We start from the raw sequence: 18842 nt of genomic DNA, 5'->3' as shown, positions 1-18842 counted from the left end.
ATTTCCTAGCAGACTTGAGCTTTCTTTGGCAGGTATTTTACAGGGCAGGAGCAGGGAGGCACACTGATCCTAGGGAACATGGCCTGAGGCCGCCAGAAGCCATCCTAGAATTTAATGGAGTCATATGCTGAGAGTTCTGCGGTTTTCCACACAAACCCACACGCACACACACACACACACACACTCCCATTCAGTACCTTAGTTCACTCTAATCTCTATCAGATCCATATTGAAATTCTTTTTCTTCTCTCTTGTGGAAGTCTTTTTTTTTTTTTTTTTCCTCCTTTGGAAGTCTTGTGGTTAAGTCTTGAATGGATCAATGTGTAGTAGCTCCGAGGGCTGAATCCCAACACAAACACTATGGCAGGGTCCTGCTAGGAAGGGAATTGTCTACACAGTTAATTTGTGGGGAGGATGCCCAGCAAGTAGTTCCCTCCTGTCTATCACACCCAGCTTTGTAGCTTCCCTGAGTCCAACCACACATCCAGGGAATATATCAAGGGGCTTCTCAGTTTCAGCCCGGGGAAATGAGCTTGTAGATCTAATTGGGGAAAGGGAGAAGTCCTCCAAAATGCCCATCAATAGTCAGAGCCTATAAATAACCCATTCCTCCAGCTTTCAGAGCGCCTAACCCAGGACCTGGTGTGCACAGCTGGTCCCTTAAAGCACTACCGCTGAATGCTGAGATGCCACCAACTTCTATGCCTTGCTCCCTGTGTCCCCCAAAGGGAGGTTCAAAGGAGAAAATTTAAATTCAGGGCCCTGCACGAGTGGTGGGGGAGCCTGTGTGTGGCCATCTGGAGTCCTGGGGGTGGCTGGGCAGCCCCTGGGCTGGCTGCAGACTGTCGGTGGGGCGCCTGCCTTGCTGCCCCTCACCACTAGGTGGCGGACTCATACTGGCCGCCGGGAACAAGCCACGCACTTGGCCTGGCCTGACCTGCCCAGAGACTCTGCGGGAGGAAGTCAGTCTCATTCCCCCTCAAAACCAAATCCCAGACAACAGGAATGGATCTAGAGGGCATAATGCTAAGTTAAGTAAGTCAAACTGAGAAAGATAAAAATCATATGATTCCATGCATTCGTAGAATCTAAAAACAAACTACCAATGAATAAACTAACAAAAGCAGAATCAGGTCTATAAATACAGAGAACAAAATGATGGTTGCTAGAGGGAAGGGTGGTGGTGGGATGGGCAAAATAGGTGAAGGGTTGCGGGAGATACAGGCCTTGGGGTATGGAATGATTAAGTCACGGGCAAAAAGAGGCAGATGATACTGCACAGTCAATGATACTGTAGTAGCCATGTAATGGGACAGGTGGCAGCTACACTTGTGAGCATCGCATAATGTACAAACTTGTCAAATTACTATGTTGTACACCTGAAACTAACCTTAACATTGTATGCCAACTCTACTCAAATAAAAGTAAGAAGAAAATAAAAACAGACAAAACAAACAAACAAAAACAAATCCCATCGCTACCTGGTGCACCAGAAAATGAAAATGATCCCGATTGGGGATTCTTTGCCCATTTTTGTGCTTGGACTCCTTTAGAGGCCTGGCGAAGCTATGGCACCCTCCCTGAATGGATGTTTCCAAACTCATAAAATATATAGGAATAAATAAGAAGATCTAGGAATTTCAAAAAAGCGGCATAAGCAACTTTTCTAGATCTCTGTAATGACGGATACGACATGAAAATAGCTCCAATTTCTGCTGGTATTGCTGATATCAATGTGGTTTATTTTTTGTGTATATCCATCATGGAAGAAAATCTTAAAAATCACATAGAGGTTAGTAGACTAAAAACTCATTTCTCATACAGGTGTAAGGATTCCATGAATTCTATCTGCAAACCCAAGGCTAAGAAGCCCTTAGTGAAAATAAAGATGGTAAAAATGGGCAAAGCTTAAACTGAGTGCCTTAAATCGTGTGCAGGGACACCTCAGTCCCTCTGCGTGGGACATGCCAAACATTTTTTTGTCCTGTCATAGCTCAGTGCTCAGTGCTTCCTCAGCACTGACCCCATGAGGCTGGCTGTGAGCAGCACTAGACAAAGGCAGCGTCCAGCCCACCAGGGTCTCAGGAGACACTCCTAGAAAAAGTGAAGATTTCCAGGAGCCTAAAATAACATCCAGGCACACTCATTCAGTTGCCAGACATTGGGACAAGGAGGAAGTAAGTGCCCAGCATCTTACCACTCATTCAGAGCAGAGCCAAAGGCCCTTCATTTCCATTTCCCCACTTGGGCCTAGAGGACAAAATGAGAGGGACACAATGAGGGAGATCTCCTTAAAGCAGACTAGGGGGCTCTCTAGGGCCTTATGAAGTCACCAAGTAGCCATGGTGGGGAGCCTCATTTCTTTGGGAGTAGGGATGCTCTGAGTAAGCCTCCCTGAGAAAAATGACATTTGAGCCAAAATGTAAAAGAGGGAAGGACTGAGCCAGGAGGATATCTGAGGGGGAGGGAGAAGTAGAATCCCTGCTGAAGAGACCCCCACCCCCACCCCATGTGGGGCTCCATCCCTGGACCCCGAGATCATGACCTGAAACAAAGGCAAACCCTTAACTGACTAAGCCACACAGGAGCCGCTCAAAAATTACTAAGAGTTTCAAGACAAGGATGGCAGAGCATTAAACCAAGTGCCAAGCCTTGCACAATCACACAGGTCATACATCCACAAAGTCAGCCCTACCTATAACTGAAAGATGTTTCATAACCACTTCTGGACACTGGGAGTGAAGGTCATAGGGTATGTAAGAAAGGGGAAGACATGGAAGCCTAGGTTCACAGAACTCTGAATTGCAATTCTACCCCCACCACTCCAGCGGCAAATATTTATATGTCTAATGGACTCCCTGTTGAAAAAAAGCATTAAAATGAAAGGCCTACCAGACCCAGTGGGTTTCTAGTCTCAGCTGCTGGATAATTTAAAATTTTGGAGCAAATGATCATTTTTGATAAGTCACACACAGATGGGGGGTGGGCATGGAAAGAACCTGCTGGAAGGAAATTGTTCTTGGTGGGAGGCCAGAGACAAACCAAGAGAAGTCACAGGGTAAAGGGCCAGTCAGTGGCATCACAGCAATGAATAAAGTGCCAGCAGTCCCCCACACTGGACTAACCAATCTGGTGTAGTGACCATAAGTCTGGTGAGGCCTAAGTGTGGAGGTGATGCACAATGACACAGGAATGTAGAAATGAGGACAAGACAGGTCCTACCACAGGTCCAGGGGCAGGTTTGTGGGGATGCTGCCTAGGAAGAGGTTGAGGAGACAAGATGAGTTGGGGGATCTTCTAGGGAATTTGAATAGGTAGAAACTGTAATTCTTCCAGATGCTCCCCACAAATCAGGTGAGGCTCCCAGCCAATCAAGACTGGCCTTGATCTTTGCCTCAATTTATCTTATTTGATCTGAGCTCCAAAAAGTGTTTCAATCTTTAGCAAGACCAACAATCAGGGTCTATTTAGGAAAACAGCAACCACACTAGTTATTTCAACAGAGAGAATTCAATATAGGGAATTCAGTAGGCACTAGAGCAGCAAAAAGGTGAAAAGGGAATATAGACATAACACAGACATTGAAACTTCACGAAGCAGCTCCCCATTCCAAGGGCTAGGAGATAAAAGGAGAGACATAGAGTATATTAGATGTAGAAGATTATAGGGAGGGGTCCAGGGTGCTACAGCTCAGACGTCTGGGGGACAGTCCCCACCAGCTTAAATGTGGTACCTCAAAGGCTGAGGAATGGACCATCCAGAGATGGGCCCCAGATTTCGAGGGAGTAGGCACTGCCTGGCTGTTATCTTTAGGGAGTATGATGAAGCTGGTTTGGGAGATGTAGAAAGTGCCCATTAGGAAAAGCACAGTTACCATGGGGATGCTGGTAGAACAGAGAGTGAACAGGATTCCTTCCCCATCCCTGCATTTCTGTCCCCTTTTGTGCCCTAATTGGCAGATCTCATTGTGGAGCCAGCTGGCAAAACAGAAACATGGACATCAGAGTCTCAACCCAGCACCACAAAGCAGAGCAGGGAGGGTAAGTTGGAAGAGGTGAAGTAGTAGACTGCACCTACCAAGTCACAAAGTTGGACAGACCAGAGTGGTCCACCATAGGGTGGAAATGGTATATCTAAACCTGAGTTCCTGAAAAACCAGAGGACAAAAGTCAGCTACGTAGGCAAGAAACCCAGACCTGCATGCCACCCACCACAGTCACAAGTGTCCCAGCTATGGTGCTCTGAAATCCATCAGTGTCACTGCACTGAGGCCATGCCTGCCGTGAGCTGTTCTCCACTGTGATCACACACAGCACTATACTGAGGCAGACCTGTTCCTAGTGAACACAGAACTCCTGTGACCACCAGCTTTGGCTCAAGAACTTCCTGATGGCTTGGCTAAACTGTCCTCAAATGTCTTGTAGTCTAGAATTCTTCCATCCATCTCTGTCCCTACTTGGGCTCAGACTTGCATTGGGGTCTAATGATTCCCTCAGCCTCCTTATTTTCCTTCATAAGGCACTTCCCCCCTTTATTCATATCCTTTGGTCAGGTACCCAAGTTCACAAAGTCACTATTAAATGCTTTTAGGACCATCTGAGTTTCTCAGCACCGGCAGAAACAAATCCTCATAATGGTCAGCATCTACTCCAGCCCCAATTCTTCTGGCCAGGGAGTGGGCAGGAAATCCCCCATTTCTGCTCCCCAAATTTCTACTAGAAACAAATATGTTGAAGCCAAACAGCAGCCTCCAAAGAATCTGCAAAAGACTCCACATGCCAATACGCAAAAGCTCATAATGTCAAAGGGATGAAGGTGCAAACATCATTGGCACCCTGAAACAGCTCAGGCCTCAGGGTTACCCAGAGAGCCCCAACTCACTTTGAGAGCATGGAGCAGGGAAGGGGAGTTGTGAACTGGTTTAGGGGAAGTGAAGGAAAGGAGACTAATGGTTGTCTGGTGCTGTCCTGGAGGAGAGCTGGACAAGAGCTAAATATTAGAAACTGGGAGCTCCTCCTTGATCTGGATCCTCAACCAGGGGACTGTGCATCTTTCTGCCCTCTCAAAAGCTGGGGCCACACCACCCCCATCGCATGACCCCAGAAGCTCTAAATAGTACTGCCTGCTCTGCTTCAGGGAGTGGAGCCACCCCTAGGAATCAGGCGGAGAGCTCCCATCTGTACCAGACTCTGAGTTGTTCCAAAATGGATCACGGGGCATGAGAAATTTTCTGCCCTCCCCACTTGCTCATTCTAAATCAAGAAAGTCCATTTTTTGGCTAAAAGCCCATTTCCTTAAGCAACTTCCTCTACTCTATATGTGCATGCACACTGATAAGAACCTTTTGTCCTTCATGGTCTTGTAACATCAAGATGAAATTTCCCCTTCATTTTGGTAAGTTATCGCTAAGACAATTTATTTCTCCCTTAGGAATAATGAGGATGTGGAGTAGGAATGTCTGGGTGAACAATGTCAGGTACTCCGAAGACTAGTCTGATTCTTTGTGACAGAAGTGATTGAGAGGACTGAGGCTTGATGTGGTTGTTCGCTAAGTGGGACTCTAGCAGATCTGTTGGTGCCCTGCCCAGCTCCCCTAACTGGCCCTGGGCTCCTCTCCTCCAGCTCCTGGGTATTGGCAGCCAATAGCCCACACCTACATTCTTCTCTTGTCCTTGGCCAGAGCTTTCTTGCTGAGAGATGCCCGGAAAGTTATGTTCCACCCTCCAGGGGCAGCCTCTGGCCAATGACTAATGGATAAGAGTGTAAAACAGCTCAGTCCCCCTTACCTCTGAGTATGTGTGGGGATCTCTGAAAATTTTGTTCCTCTCCTGGAGTGTCAAAATTCATAATAAAGTTTCTGAGAAATCCTGCAAAAACAAACAAACAAACAAAAGAAACCCAATTAATCCTGCTAGTACCTACTCTAGCATATCTAAGCAATGTGTCCCAAGGAGGCCAATCAGGTCCAGGAGTAGGTTGGGGGTAGGAAAAGGAGGTTAGGAAAAATCACTTGGATTAGGAAAAACATCTAGAATGTTCTAAGACTGAGTCAATTGTGAGGCTGGCTTAAGGGTTTGGGAATTAAAGAGAGGATTTGTTCTGTGACTGACTTGTAACCCTAGGAAGCTTCCAGACCAGTAGCACCCCAATCCAACCCTAAACACAAATGACAAGGCTAGAACCAACTCAAACCCCAGGACACAGGTGCAGAAGCATCATTCCTCTTGCCTTGCTGGCTCCACTGCCATGACGCCTTTGTGCCTTGCTTTACTCAAGGACTGCACCAGGTGACCATCTCTCCTCTTTTCACTGATAAATAGGAAGGGTATTATTTGACTATAAAAAACTCCTGACTTTTTTTTCTTTTAAGTCAGCTCCACGCCCAATTTGGAGTGGAAGCAGAGAGTTGTTTGTTGTGATGGGGGCATGTGTAATGTGGGCATAAATGGTTGTGTCTACCAGAGGAGCAAGGAGACTTCCTGTGTGGCTAGAAGGCCATATGCAGATAGGACCTGTCCGGCTTCAGGTTTTCACAGGTTTTAAAATGTGGGCAAAGCTCCCAAAGGGAGCAAAGCCCACAGCTAGTCAGTACCCTTGAATCTCTTGCTTATCTCTGGAGACAGTGAGCCCCAGCTCAGATACCATGTCCTCCAAGAAAGCCTCCCGGATGCTTTGGGCATAATTCTTCTCTGTGTTCTCCCATGGTACTTGGAACATTCCTCTCTGCATGGCCTGGTTCAAAGTAGATATTCAATAAATTGGTTAAACATAAGCTTAATAAAGTACGTATTATGGAAAATTACATGGAAGCTACAAATACGATCTACCTATGGAAACCTAAATTTTCTAGTAGCCACATTTAAAAAAGATAAAAACAGGTCAAAATAATTTTAATAATATATTTTATTTAGCTCAATATATACAAAATATTATCAAAACAACATGCAATCACTATAGAAACCTTTTCTTAAAAATTGAGGTATAATTGACATACAATATCATATTGGTTTCAAGTGTACAAACTAGTGATTTGACATTTGTATACATTGAGGAATGATCACAACAATGACTAGTTGCCATCTGTCACCTTACAAAGTTAGAACAATACTATTGACTATATTCTGCATGCCCATGACCTATTTTTTTTTTTTTAATAACTCGAAGCTTGTACTTCTTTTCCCCTTCACACATTTTGGACTCTCTGCCCAGGCAACCACCAATCTGTTCTCTGTATTTATGAGTCTGGGTTTTGCTTTGTCTTGTTTTTTAGATTCTACAAATAGGTGAAGCCATGCTCTATTTATCTTTGTCTTATTTCACTTAGCATAACACTCTCAAAAATCCATCCATGTAGTTGCAAATGGCAAGACTTCATTCCTTCTTATGGCTGAGTATTATTCTGCTATATATATTTACCACAACTCCTTTATATGTTCATTTATTGAGGGACACTTAGGTTGTCTCCATATACTGGTTATTCTTAATAATGCTGCAATGAAAATAGGGGTGCAGGGCACCCTGGGTGGCTCAGTGGTTTAGTGCTGCCTTCAGCCCAGGGTCTGATCCTGGAGACTGGGGATCAAGTCCCATGTCAGGCTCCTTGTGTGGAGCTGCTTCTCCTCTGCCTCTCTCTCTCTCTTGAATAAATAAAATCTTAAAAAAAAAAAAGAAAGAAAGAAAATAGGGATAGGGGTGCATATATTTTTTTAATCAATGTTTTAATTTTCTTTGGTTAGATACTCAGTAATGGAATTGCTGGAATGTATAGTATTTCTATTTTTAATTTTTTGAGGACACTGCATACTGTTTTTCATAGTCACTATACCAATTTACATTCTCACACTAGTGCACTAGGGCTCCCTTCCCTCCACATCCTTGCCAACACTCGTCATTTCCTGTTTTGTGTGTGTGTTTTTGAATAACCATTCTGACAGGTTAAGGTGATATCTCATTATGGTTTGTACTTGGATTTCCCTGATGATTAGTGATGTTGAGCATCTTTTCATGTACATGTTGGCCACCTAGATGTCTTTTTCTGAAAAATGTCCATTCAGATCCTTGTCCATTTTTAATTGGATTAAATTACTATTGAGTTTTTTTTATTATTGAGTTTTGTAAGTTCATATATTTTGGATATTAACCCATCATAAGATATACAATTTTCCGGACACCTGGGTGACTCAGTGGTTGAGCGTCTGCCTTTGGCTCAGGGCATGATCCCTGGATCAGGGATTGGGTCCTTAACTGGGTTCCTTGCATGGAGCCTGCTTCTCCCTCTGCCTATGTCTCTGCCTCTCATGGATAAATAAGTAAAATCTTTTAAAAAAATACACATGATTTGCAAATATCTTCTCTCATTCAGAAGGTTGTCTTTTCATTTTGTGGATGGTTTCCTGCACTGTGCAGATCTTTTTAATTTGATGTAGTTACATTTATAAATTTTTGCTTTGTTTCTCTTATCTTTGGAGTCAGATCCAGAAAAGCATTGCTAACATCACTGTCAAGGAGCTTTCTGCATATGCTTTCTTAGAGGAGTTTATGGTTTTAGTTCTTATATTCAAGTTTTTGATCCACTTTTAGTTAATTTTTGTATATGGTGTAAAAGTAGTGATCTAGTTTCATTCTTTTGCATGTGGCTGCTCAGTTTTTTCAACACCATTTATTGAAAAGACCGTCCTTGAAGCACCAATTATTGAAAAGAATAGTGTATTCTTGCTTTCTTTGTTGTAAATGAATTGAAAAAAAAATGCGTGCGTCTATTTCTGGGCTCTCTATTCTGTTCCATTGATCTAGATGTCTGTTTTTATGACAATATCATACTGTTTTGATTACTATAGCTTTGCAGTTTAGTTTGGAATTGAGGAGCTTGACACCTTTAGCTCCGTTCTTTCTCAAGATTATTTTGGCTATGTGGGGTCTTTTGTGGTTTCATACAAATTTTAGGATTATTTGTTCTAATTCTGTGAAAAATGCTATTGGAATTTTGATGGAGGTTGCACTGAATCTGTAGATTGCTTTGGTTGGATGGACACTTAAGCAATATTTAACAATTATTTAACAATAATTCTTCCAATCCATGAACATGAAATATCTTTCTATTTATTTGTGTCTTCAATTTCTTTCATCAATGCCATATAGTTCTCAATGTACAGGTCTTTCACCTCCTTGATTAAATTTGTTCCCAGGTATTTTTTTAAAAAGATTTTATTTAGAGAGTGAGCAAGCAGGGGGACAGGCAGAGGGAGAGGGAGAGAGAGAATCCCAAGCATACTCTGCACTGAGCATGGAGCCCAGTGTGGGGCTTGATCCCGTAACCCTGAGATCATGACCTGAGCTGACATCAAGAGTCAGATGCTTAACTTCCTGAGCCACCCAGGTGCCCCTATTTTGTTCTTCTTTGATATAATTGTAAACAGGCTTGTTTTCTTTCTTTCTTTTTTTTTTTTTTACAGGCTTGTTTTCTTGATTTCTCTTTCCAATAATTCACTATTAATGTATATAAATGCAACATACTTTTGTATATAAATTTTGTATCTCACAACTTTGCTAAATGATTAGTTCTAACAGTTTTTGGTGGAGTCTTTAAGATTTTCTATGTATAATGTCATGTCATCTGCAAATAGTGACAGTTTTATTTCTTCCTTTCCAATTTGGGTAACTTTAATTTCTTTTTCTTGCCTACTTTCTATAGCTAGTACTTCCAATACTATGTTGAATAAAAGTGGGGAGAGGGAGCTTCCTTGTCTTATTCCTAGTCTTAGAGGACAAGCTTGCAGTTTTTCACCATTGAGTGTGATGTGAGTCATGGGCTCTGTTATGGTAGAGATAACTTCCTTCTATTTCTAGTTTATTGAGAGTCTTTAACATGAAAAATTGTTGAATATTGTGAAATACTTTTTCTGCATCTATTGATATTTTATCCCTTATTCTGTTAATGTGGTATAACACATTAATTAATTTTCATATGTTGAAACATTCATGTACCCCTAGAATTAACCCCACTTAATCTGGGTGTATGATCCTTTTAATGTATTGTTGAATTTGGTCTGTTACTATTGTATTGAGGATTTTTGCATCTATGTTCATCAGGGATATTGGCCTACAATTTTCTTTTTTTTTTGCAATGTCCTTGTTTGGTTATAGAAACATTTAACAAGATATTTTATTACTATATCAATATATTAAGTCTTTGAAATTCAGTATGAGTTTTATATTCATAGAACATCTCAATTCAGACTAGCTACATTTCTAGTGCTCAGTAGCCACCAGTGGCTAGTGACTGCTATATTGCACAGTATAGATTTAGGGCATTTATTACCCAATAGCCACTATGTTGAGCACTTTATATCCATATCACCATAATAAAAACAATTAAAATCAGACTGTACTGCATGTTTCATCCTTACACCATGCCAGGCATTATGCTAAAAGCTACTCTTGGATTATTGCATTATCTTCAGAGTAACCCTGTGAATACGTGCCATTATTATACTCACTTTCCATATAAGGTGACTGAGGATTAAAGATATTAAGAAATTAGTTCTAAGATACACAGCTACTGAGTGAAGGAGCCAGACCAGGAAGACGTAGGCAGAAAGTGACTTCATGAATAGCCTCTACGTTGTCTTCCCAAATCCTCATACCTGGCTGGCAAAGCAGGTTCCTATTATAGGTTTTTTGTTTTTTGTTTTTTTTAAAGATTTTTTTTAATTTATTTACTCATGAGAAATACAGGAGGAGCAGGCAGCAGGAGAAGCAGGCTCCCCACAAGGAGCCTGATGTGGGACTCGATCCTGACCCCAGGATCAGGCCCTGAGCCAAAGGCAGATGCTCAACCACTGAGCCACCCAGGAGTCCCTATAGGTTTTTTGGAAAAATAAGTTTAACTGTACACTCTTTCAGGCTAAGTTAATGAAAACTGAGCTCTAAATATGTATTCATTTTGGCTAAATTTTCACCACCACATTGACTCCTTAAAACATCATTAAGAAATAGGATGTAAATTGTGCATCTGTCTATCTGCCTTTACTTTGGAAGTAAAAGACCATAATTTACTTCCCTATTAGTTTGATTTGTAATTTCCAGTTATGCAGATTGTTGATTTTCAAGCAGAGATCAGAACAGGATATGGCTCTTTTTACTTCTATGCATGTTTTTCAATGTGACTTAAATAGTTTTCACAAAGGTTAAGATCTTCCAAACCACATCATCTTCAACCTTCTTCAGTTGTGTGCCTCAGACATTGCAAAAATAGCTATTTCAGGAAAAGCAAGGACATTAACCTCTTGTGGCAATTTCTATGCTATTGAACACAGGATCCCTAAGATTAGGGATGTTTTTCCTCTTCTCTTTTGGGGAAGTGGTTAGAGAAAGCAAGAAAAGAATGATATGATCATTGCTTGCGGGTTCTGAAGACCTTACAATTTCTGGTATTATGTAAATTCCATTGTTTTGCCTGCTCAGTAAGGCTGATTTTTAAAATATGTAACCAAACAATGATTTCAAAGGGGTGATTTCTCAAATTTTAGAGTTTGGTAAGAATCACTTAGGATTATAAACCTTTGTTGCTCTAATCCCGAAATGTTAATTTATTTAGAGTGAACTCACAAATCTACAAAGCCTCCCCCAATGTTCTCCTCCATAAAGCAATGAGAAAACTGATAAAAATGTCCAGAATCAATTTTTTGTCAGAATTTTAGAAATTAGCCAAAATCTTGCAGCAAATCAGGGATGATTCATTTAAGAAAAGTTGCCATAAAATTTGTGCTCTTTTCTGTAAGAATCCCAAATAAAAACTTCATTTGTTAAAAAAGAAAGAGAAAAGTGGCCAGATCTTGGTAGAATGGCAAACGTTGTGGTGTTTTAACTTGCCCTAGTCCTTACTCCTCTCCACCTCTATGGTAACCTTGGAAACCAACAGCTTGAAATCATGGGGAAATCCAATGGTCTGGCAGTCCATAGAGGGGGCTGGGTTGACACTCCTTGAAAGCCTCCTTCCCAAAGAATTCTCATGATGGGACCTGACTTGTGGTTCCCTGGAAGACCACTTGCAAGGCTGTTCTTATTTCACCTCACTTGGAGCTCACCCCATAAAAAAAAGCCTTTTCCCAGGGGCATTTGTCAAAAACATTTAGAAATAGTAGTTTAATTTAATTGCCTGAAGTGGTGAATAACAGCTAGAGCAAATGATAGGCCTTTTTTTTTTTTTTTAAGAGCTTAAGAGGAAAACCTGGCTTATGAGATTTTTATAGAGCTTTGATAAGGTTTGATATATTCTTGAGAATTTAGAAGCCATCTGTGTGTAGGGTTGTGAGCATGCTCAAGAATGACACAAGAAAGCCCTAAATTCTTACCTCTGGCTGACCTTGAGGCTCTACACAAGCAGGAAGTGAAAGCTAAAGTGGAGTTATCAACTGCCAAGCTGAGTATTGAAAGCAAACCCCAAGGATGCCTTGGTTGCTCAGTGGTTAAGCTCTTGGTTTTGGCTCAGGTCATGATCTCAGGGTGAGACTGAACCCTGTATTGAGCCTCAAATCGAGCCCATCAGGCTCCACACTCAGTGCAGAGTCTGCCTGAGAGTCTTTTCCTCTCCCTATCCCTCCCCCTCTGCTTCTCCCCCTGCTCATGCACTCTCTCTCTCTGATAGATAGATAGATAGATAGATAGATAGATAGATAGATAGATAAAAGTCTTGAAAGAAAGAAAGCTCCAGCACACACACACAGCCGCTTAGCATAGACTTATTGGTTCCAGACATTTAAGGAAATCTCTGTCCAATCATTAGTTGACACTAAGCAAACCAGAGTTCAATGGCCAATATGATCAAGGAATACAGATTTTAGAGATTTCAGTAAGGTCACTAAAAAAGTAATAACAATAAACAGCAACAACAAAAATCCTGGTGGGAGAGTGTAGAGATCTGATTTCTAGATTTACCAGATTGTATTACTTAAAATGTCCAGTTTTCAGGTTGCCTGGTGGCTCAGTTGGTTGAGTGTCTGCCTTTAGCTCAGTTCATGATCCCAGGGTCCTGGGACAGAGCCCCATGTTGGGCTCCCTGCTCAGCGAGAAGTCTGCTGTCTCCCACTGATTGTGCCCCTTCCCCCACTCACTCACTTTCTTTCTGTCTCTCTCAAATAAATAAATAAAATCTTAAAAAATAAAAATAAAATGTCCAATTTTCAATTAAAAGTTGTGGGACAGTCAGAGAAACAAGAAAGTACAGACAGTCCCCCACTTACAGTGGTTCAACTTATGATTTTTTGACTTTATGCTAAAGCAATATGCACTTAATAGAAATTGTACTTTGAATTTTGACGTTTTCTTAGGCTCACCATACATCATACAATACTCTGTGGCAATGCTGGATAGTTTCAGCTCTCAGTTGGCTGTGTGATAATGAGGGTAAACCCTTGAGACACTGACCACCATTCTGTACCCATATAACCATTTCCTTTCTTACTTTCAGTACATTATCCAATGAATTACATGAGCTATTCAACACTTTGTTATAAAACAGGCTTAGTGTTAGATGACTTTGCCCAACTATCAGCAAATGTAAGTGTTCTGAGCACAATTAAGGTCAGTGAGGATAAGCTATCATATTTGGTGGATTAGGTGTATTAAATGCATTTTTATTATGATATTTTCAACTTACATTGGGTCTATCAGGGCACAACCTCATTGTAAGTCAAGAAAGATCTATATATCATATGGTTTCACTCATATGTGGAATATAAGAAATAGTGAAAGAGATTATAAGGGGAACTGAGTGGGAAAAATTAGAGAGGGAGACTAACCATGAGAGACTTCTAACTCTGGAATACAAACAAAGGGTTGCAGAAGGGGAGGTGGGTGGGGGGATGGAGTAACTGGGTGACAGGCACTGAGGAGGGCACTGGATGGGATGATCACTGGGTGTTATACTATATGTTAGCAAACATATAAATTTAAATTTAAGAATTTAAAAATGTAAAAAATTTTTAAATTTTTAAAAAATTTAAATTTAAAAATGTAAAGAAAAAAAGGTCTATATAACCATGTACAGGAAAAAAGACATCAATAGAAACTACACTGGGTGTTATGCTATATGTTAGCAAATTGAACTCCAATAAAAAATATACAAAAAATATTTTAAAATTTTAAAGAAAGAAGCAAACAAACAAACAAAAAAGAAACTGCTCTAAAAGGAGCCCAGGCATTGGGCTTATTAGACTTTAAATCAGCTACTTTCAATATGTGCAAAGAGCTAACAAACATTTATAAAGAACTAAATAAAAGTTTGAGAAGAATGTCTCGCCAAATAGAAAATATTAAAGAGATGAAATTTATTTTAAAAAGAACCAAATACAAATTTTAAAGTTCAGTTCACAAAAACTGAAATAAAAAAATGTCACTAGTGGAAGGTCAACAACATATTTGAAGAATATCTTTCTTCTGAAAGAATCTGAGAACTTGAAGAGAGGTCAACTGAGGTTATCGAGCCTGAGGAAAAAAAAGAAAAATGAGTGGGTAAAAGTGAGCAGGGCCTTGGTGGCCTCTGGAATAACATTAAATGTGCTGACATATGCACAACAGGACTCCCAGAAGGAGGAGAGAAAGGAGCAAAAAGGATATTTGAAGGATAACGGCTGAAAACTCCCAAAATTCAATTCAACAAATTGATCTGCATTTCCAAGAAGTTCAACAAACTCCATAGAAAACAAATAGAAAAAAAGCCACACCAAAACACACCAGAATCAGGACGTCTGGGTAGCTTAGTGGTTGAGCTTCTGCCTTTGGCGCAGGTTGTGATCCTGGGGTCCTGGGATGGGTTCCCCACAGGGAGCCTGCTTCTCCCTCCACCTGTGTCTCTGCCTCTCTCTCTCTTTGTGTCTCTCATGAATAAATAAATAAAATAGGGATCCCTGGGTGGCGCAGCGGTTTGGCGCCTGCCTTTGGCCCAGGGCGCGATCCTGGAGACCCGGGATCGAGTCCCACATCAGGCTCCCGGTGCATGGAGCCTGCTTCTCCCTCTGCCTTTGTCTCTGGCTCTCTCTCTCTCTCTGTGACTATCATAAATAAATAAAAATTAAAAAAAAAATAAAATAAAATAAAACAAAATACAAAAAAAAAAAAAAAAAAAGACACAACAGAATCAAAGTTTGAAAGACAAAGACAAAGAAAGACTCTCAAAAGCACCAAGAGAGAATTGACCCATCACATTCAAGGGAGCCTCAAAAGGTGAAGAGCTAATATTTTATAAAAACACAGAGGCCAGAGGCCACAGGACAACACATTAGAGTGCTAAAAGAAAAAAATTGTCAATCAAGAATTCTATATTTGGCAAAACCATCCTGCAAAAATTAGGGAGAAATTAAGATAGCCTCAGATTGGGACGCCTGGGTGGTTCAGCGGTTGAGCATCTGCCTTCAGCTCAGAGCATGGTCCCAGATTTCCGGGATTGGGTCCCACATCGGGCTTCTGGCATGGAGCCTGCTTCTCCTCCCTCTGCCTGTGTCTCTGCCTCTCCTTCTGTGTCTCTCAGGAATAAATAAATAAATAAATAAATAAATAAATAAATAAATAAATAAAATCTTTTAAAAAAAAGATATTCTCAGATAAATAAAAAACTAAGAGAATTCATTAGGAGCAAACTTGCCTGTAAGACAGAGTCCCTCAGGCTGAACTGAAATGATGCTAGACAGTAATTTGAATCCACATGAAGAAATAAAGTAAAGCCAAGTGTATAGGCAAACATAGAAGACAGTGCTCATGGGATCCCTGGGTGGTGCAGCGGTTTGGCGCCTGCTTTTGGCCCAGGGCGCGATCCTGGAGATCCAGGATCGAATCCCACGTTGGGCTCCCGGTGCATGGAACCTGCTTCTCCCTCTGCCTGTGTCTCTGCCTCTCTCTCTCTCTGTGTGACTATCATAAATAAATAAAAAATTAAAAAAAAAGGAAGACAGTGCTCATGTATTTTTGTAAGTCTCTTTATTCTCTCATCTGATTTGAAAGATTACTACATCAAGCAATAATTATAAATCTGTGTCGATGTTACTTAATTTATAAAGATGTAATCTGTATGACAATAATAGCACAAAGGAGGGAGGGGAAGCAAATGAAGCTATATAGGAGCAAAGGTTTTATTACTGAGATCAAGTTGTATTAGTCAGAACTAGATTCTGACATGGGAAGATGTTCATTGGGCAACTGGCAAAACAAAAACTCAAAAAGAAATGACAAAGGAATTAAAATAACACAGTAGGAAGTATATATTTAACACAAAGACAGTAACAGAGATGTTTGAGAAAGAACAAGCAGAAATGCAGCATGAGAAGATAAAATCGTAGGTGGAGGAATCCTAATGGTCTTGCAAAACCTAGTAAGCCGTATGGCTGGGAGTCAGGAATCTGTTCAAATGGCAGAGGTACAGGATTCTGATGTTTCTGTCTCTCCCTTTCTCTCTCTCTGTCTCTCTGGTAAATAGAATGAATGGCAGGCAAAGTCTGAGTGTGCCTCCTGTTTCCTAGGGACCCATGACTAATACAAGTGTAAATAATGTGTAGAACCAAACTAAGAAACTAAGATGGCTTAGACTATCAGATAAATTAATCACTCAAGGAAAGGACAACTTTGCACACACACAAAAATGTATAATTAACTATTTTGATGTATTGCTACAGAGGTGAACATTTTTCTAAACAAAGTTTCAACAAGTTTTCTGCATTTTTGCTCATACTGCTCAATTCTTCCTTTGCATATTGTGTGAAGTCAATGTTAACTTGGATGCCGTCTGGAGTATTGTAGTGCTGATTAATGAGGTTTAATTTTATGAAATACTTTTTGGTGGCTGCCCGAACAAAATCCTTTCAAAGCCTTTCCTAATGTCTTGGTATGACTCACAAAAGGTGAAGCCATATTAATCCTTGCTCTTCATCAAAGTTGCAGGAAACGAAAACAAGGCAAATTTCTACAAGTGTGTCACCATGTGAGCTGCGTAACCAGAGACCTGGAGGAGTCAGAGTTATTTTGTTTGAAAACCAGTTGTTGAAGAGACTTATAGGGATTTTACAGGAAGCTTCAGAGAAAACTGAAGGCATATGCCTCAGATTAAAGCTGAGAGATGATTCCTTTCTTCATCTTTTTTTTTTTTTAAGTTGGCTCCATGATCAACATGGAACCTAAAATGGGGCCTTGAATTCACAGCCCTGAGATCAATACCTGAGCTGAGATCGAGTTGGATGCTTAACTGACTGAGTCATCCAGGTACCCCAGATTTTTTATTTTAATTGCACTTTTAAGAATGGATATTTCATGTCCCATGCCTTGTCTTTGTCAGAGCCCTTACATTACAATAACATCAGACAAGTTAAAAGAAGAATTTAAATGGGAAACTATTCCACCTGTCCTTACCTTCCACAATTCTTAAGGATATTCATTCTTAACCTACTTCCTCCTTTGGTCCTTTCATTTATAAGGTATGTTAATGGCTTAAGAGATTTCATTCATTCAACAAACATTTACTAATGCACCAACTCCCCCTTTGGGTATGCAAAGATGACTGTGTTAGTTATGACTCTTGGCTGTAAGTAGCAGAAACAAAAAAAAATATTCTGGAAGAAATAGATGGGAAGCAAGAGAACTGGGCTTAGAAAATGGGCAGGAGAAGGGGCAGCTATGGAGGACCAGCAAGGACAACCATCATTTTTTAGCAGAAACCACTTTGTTGGACTGCTACCACTGCCAAGGTCTGCTCATCTCGTGGTCTTCTGTGTCACTAGTTCAATGTTCTATATGTGCTGCTGAAGCGAGCACACTATTTCAATATTCTAGATGGGTGAAGCAATTGGCCAACCCAGGTCTGTCCATGGCCTCCTGGGGTGGAGACAAAGAGTGTGTCTTGTCCTTTTATGCTTCCATAGTGGAAGGTAAGCTATACAATGGCAGGGAAGGAGGGAGCTCAAAATTGGAAGGGCCTTGGTAACTAAAAACAACTACATGTTTCAAAAAGGAAGACACCAACTTTGTTCTCAAGATGTTCCAAGTCTTGAAGAAGAGACAGACAGCAAATAGGTCAAATCCAACACAGAACAGTAAACATGATACCAGAGACATGATCAAGAAAAAGTACAGTGCCAAAGTTCTGAGCACAAACTTGCAGTCACTAGATGTAAGCTGTGTGACCTTGAACAGTCATCTAGCCTCTAGTTGCCTCCTCACTTGTAAGGAGTTTAGTAACATAATCTCTTCAGAGGACTACAAAATAAAGTATGCAAAGCAGTTGGCATAGTGCCTGGTCACAGTAACACCCCAATAAATGTTAGCAATAGGCATTATTATTTTCTTAGAGTTTATTTATTTATTCATGAGACACACACAGAGAGAGGCAGAGACATAGGTAGAGGGAGAAGCAGGCTCCCTGTGGGGAGCCTGATGTGGGATTTGAACCCAGGACCCTGGGATCAGGACCTGAGCCAAAGGCAGACATTCAACCACTAAGCCACCCAGGCATCCCATGCAATCAGTATTATTATAGAGGGCCATGGGAGCCCTACCAGATTCAAGGTTGGAAGGTTCATTGTTTACACACAAAAAACTCAGACCCACAGGCTCTATCCACTCACATCTTTCCAGAAAATAGAATCATTTTAACTTTGTCTTTGGAAGCAGGTAAGTCTAAAGCAGGGACATATACTACCAGCATATCTTCCTATCTTTCTCCCAGTTCCTCATTTTATTCATAGAAAAACAGGCTGAGTGGGATGGAGATGGGTCAAAATACTTGCTTCAGATTCACAGAAGGTTTAGGAACTTCAAGAAGAAAGTTGGAAGCCCCCACACTACAAGGGAGCTGTGTGGAA

General features: G+C 40.9%; 1 long non-coding RNA gene across 1 annotated transcript in view; it reads right to left on the bottom strand.

Annotated features, from left to right (window-relative positions):
- Positions 1-262: 262 nt before the first annotated feature.
- LOC112915847 (uncharacterized) overlaps positions 263-18842 on the bottom strand; it is a 30257-nt gene continuing 11677 nt past the window's right edge. Inside the window, exons 2-3 of the long non-coding RNA XR_011996123.1 lie at positions 5787-5867; positions 263-371 (exon numbers count right to left, since the gene is read on the bottom strand). This is a non-coding gene — a long non-coding RNA (uncharacterized lncRNA). The remainder of the gene's footprint in view (positions 372-5786; positions 5868-18842) is intronic.

Source organism: Vulpes vulpes, chromosome 12 (genome assembly GCF_048418805.1).
Source record: "Vulpes vulpes isolate BD-2025 chromosome 12, VulVul3, whole genome shotgun sequence".
In the NCBI taxonomy this organism is placed as follows: Eukaryota; Metazoa; Chordata; class Mammalia; order Carnivora; family Canidae; genus Vulpes; species Vulpes vulpes.
This window is presented reverse-complemented; position numbering and strand designations above follow the sequence as displayed.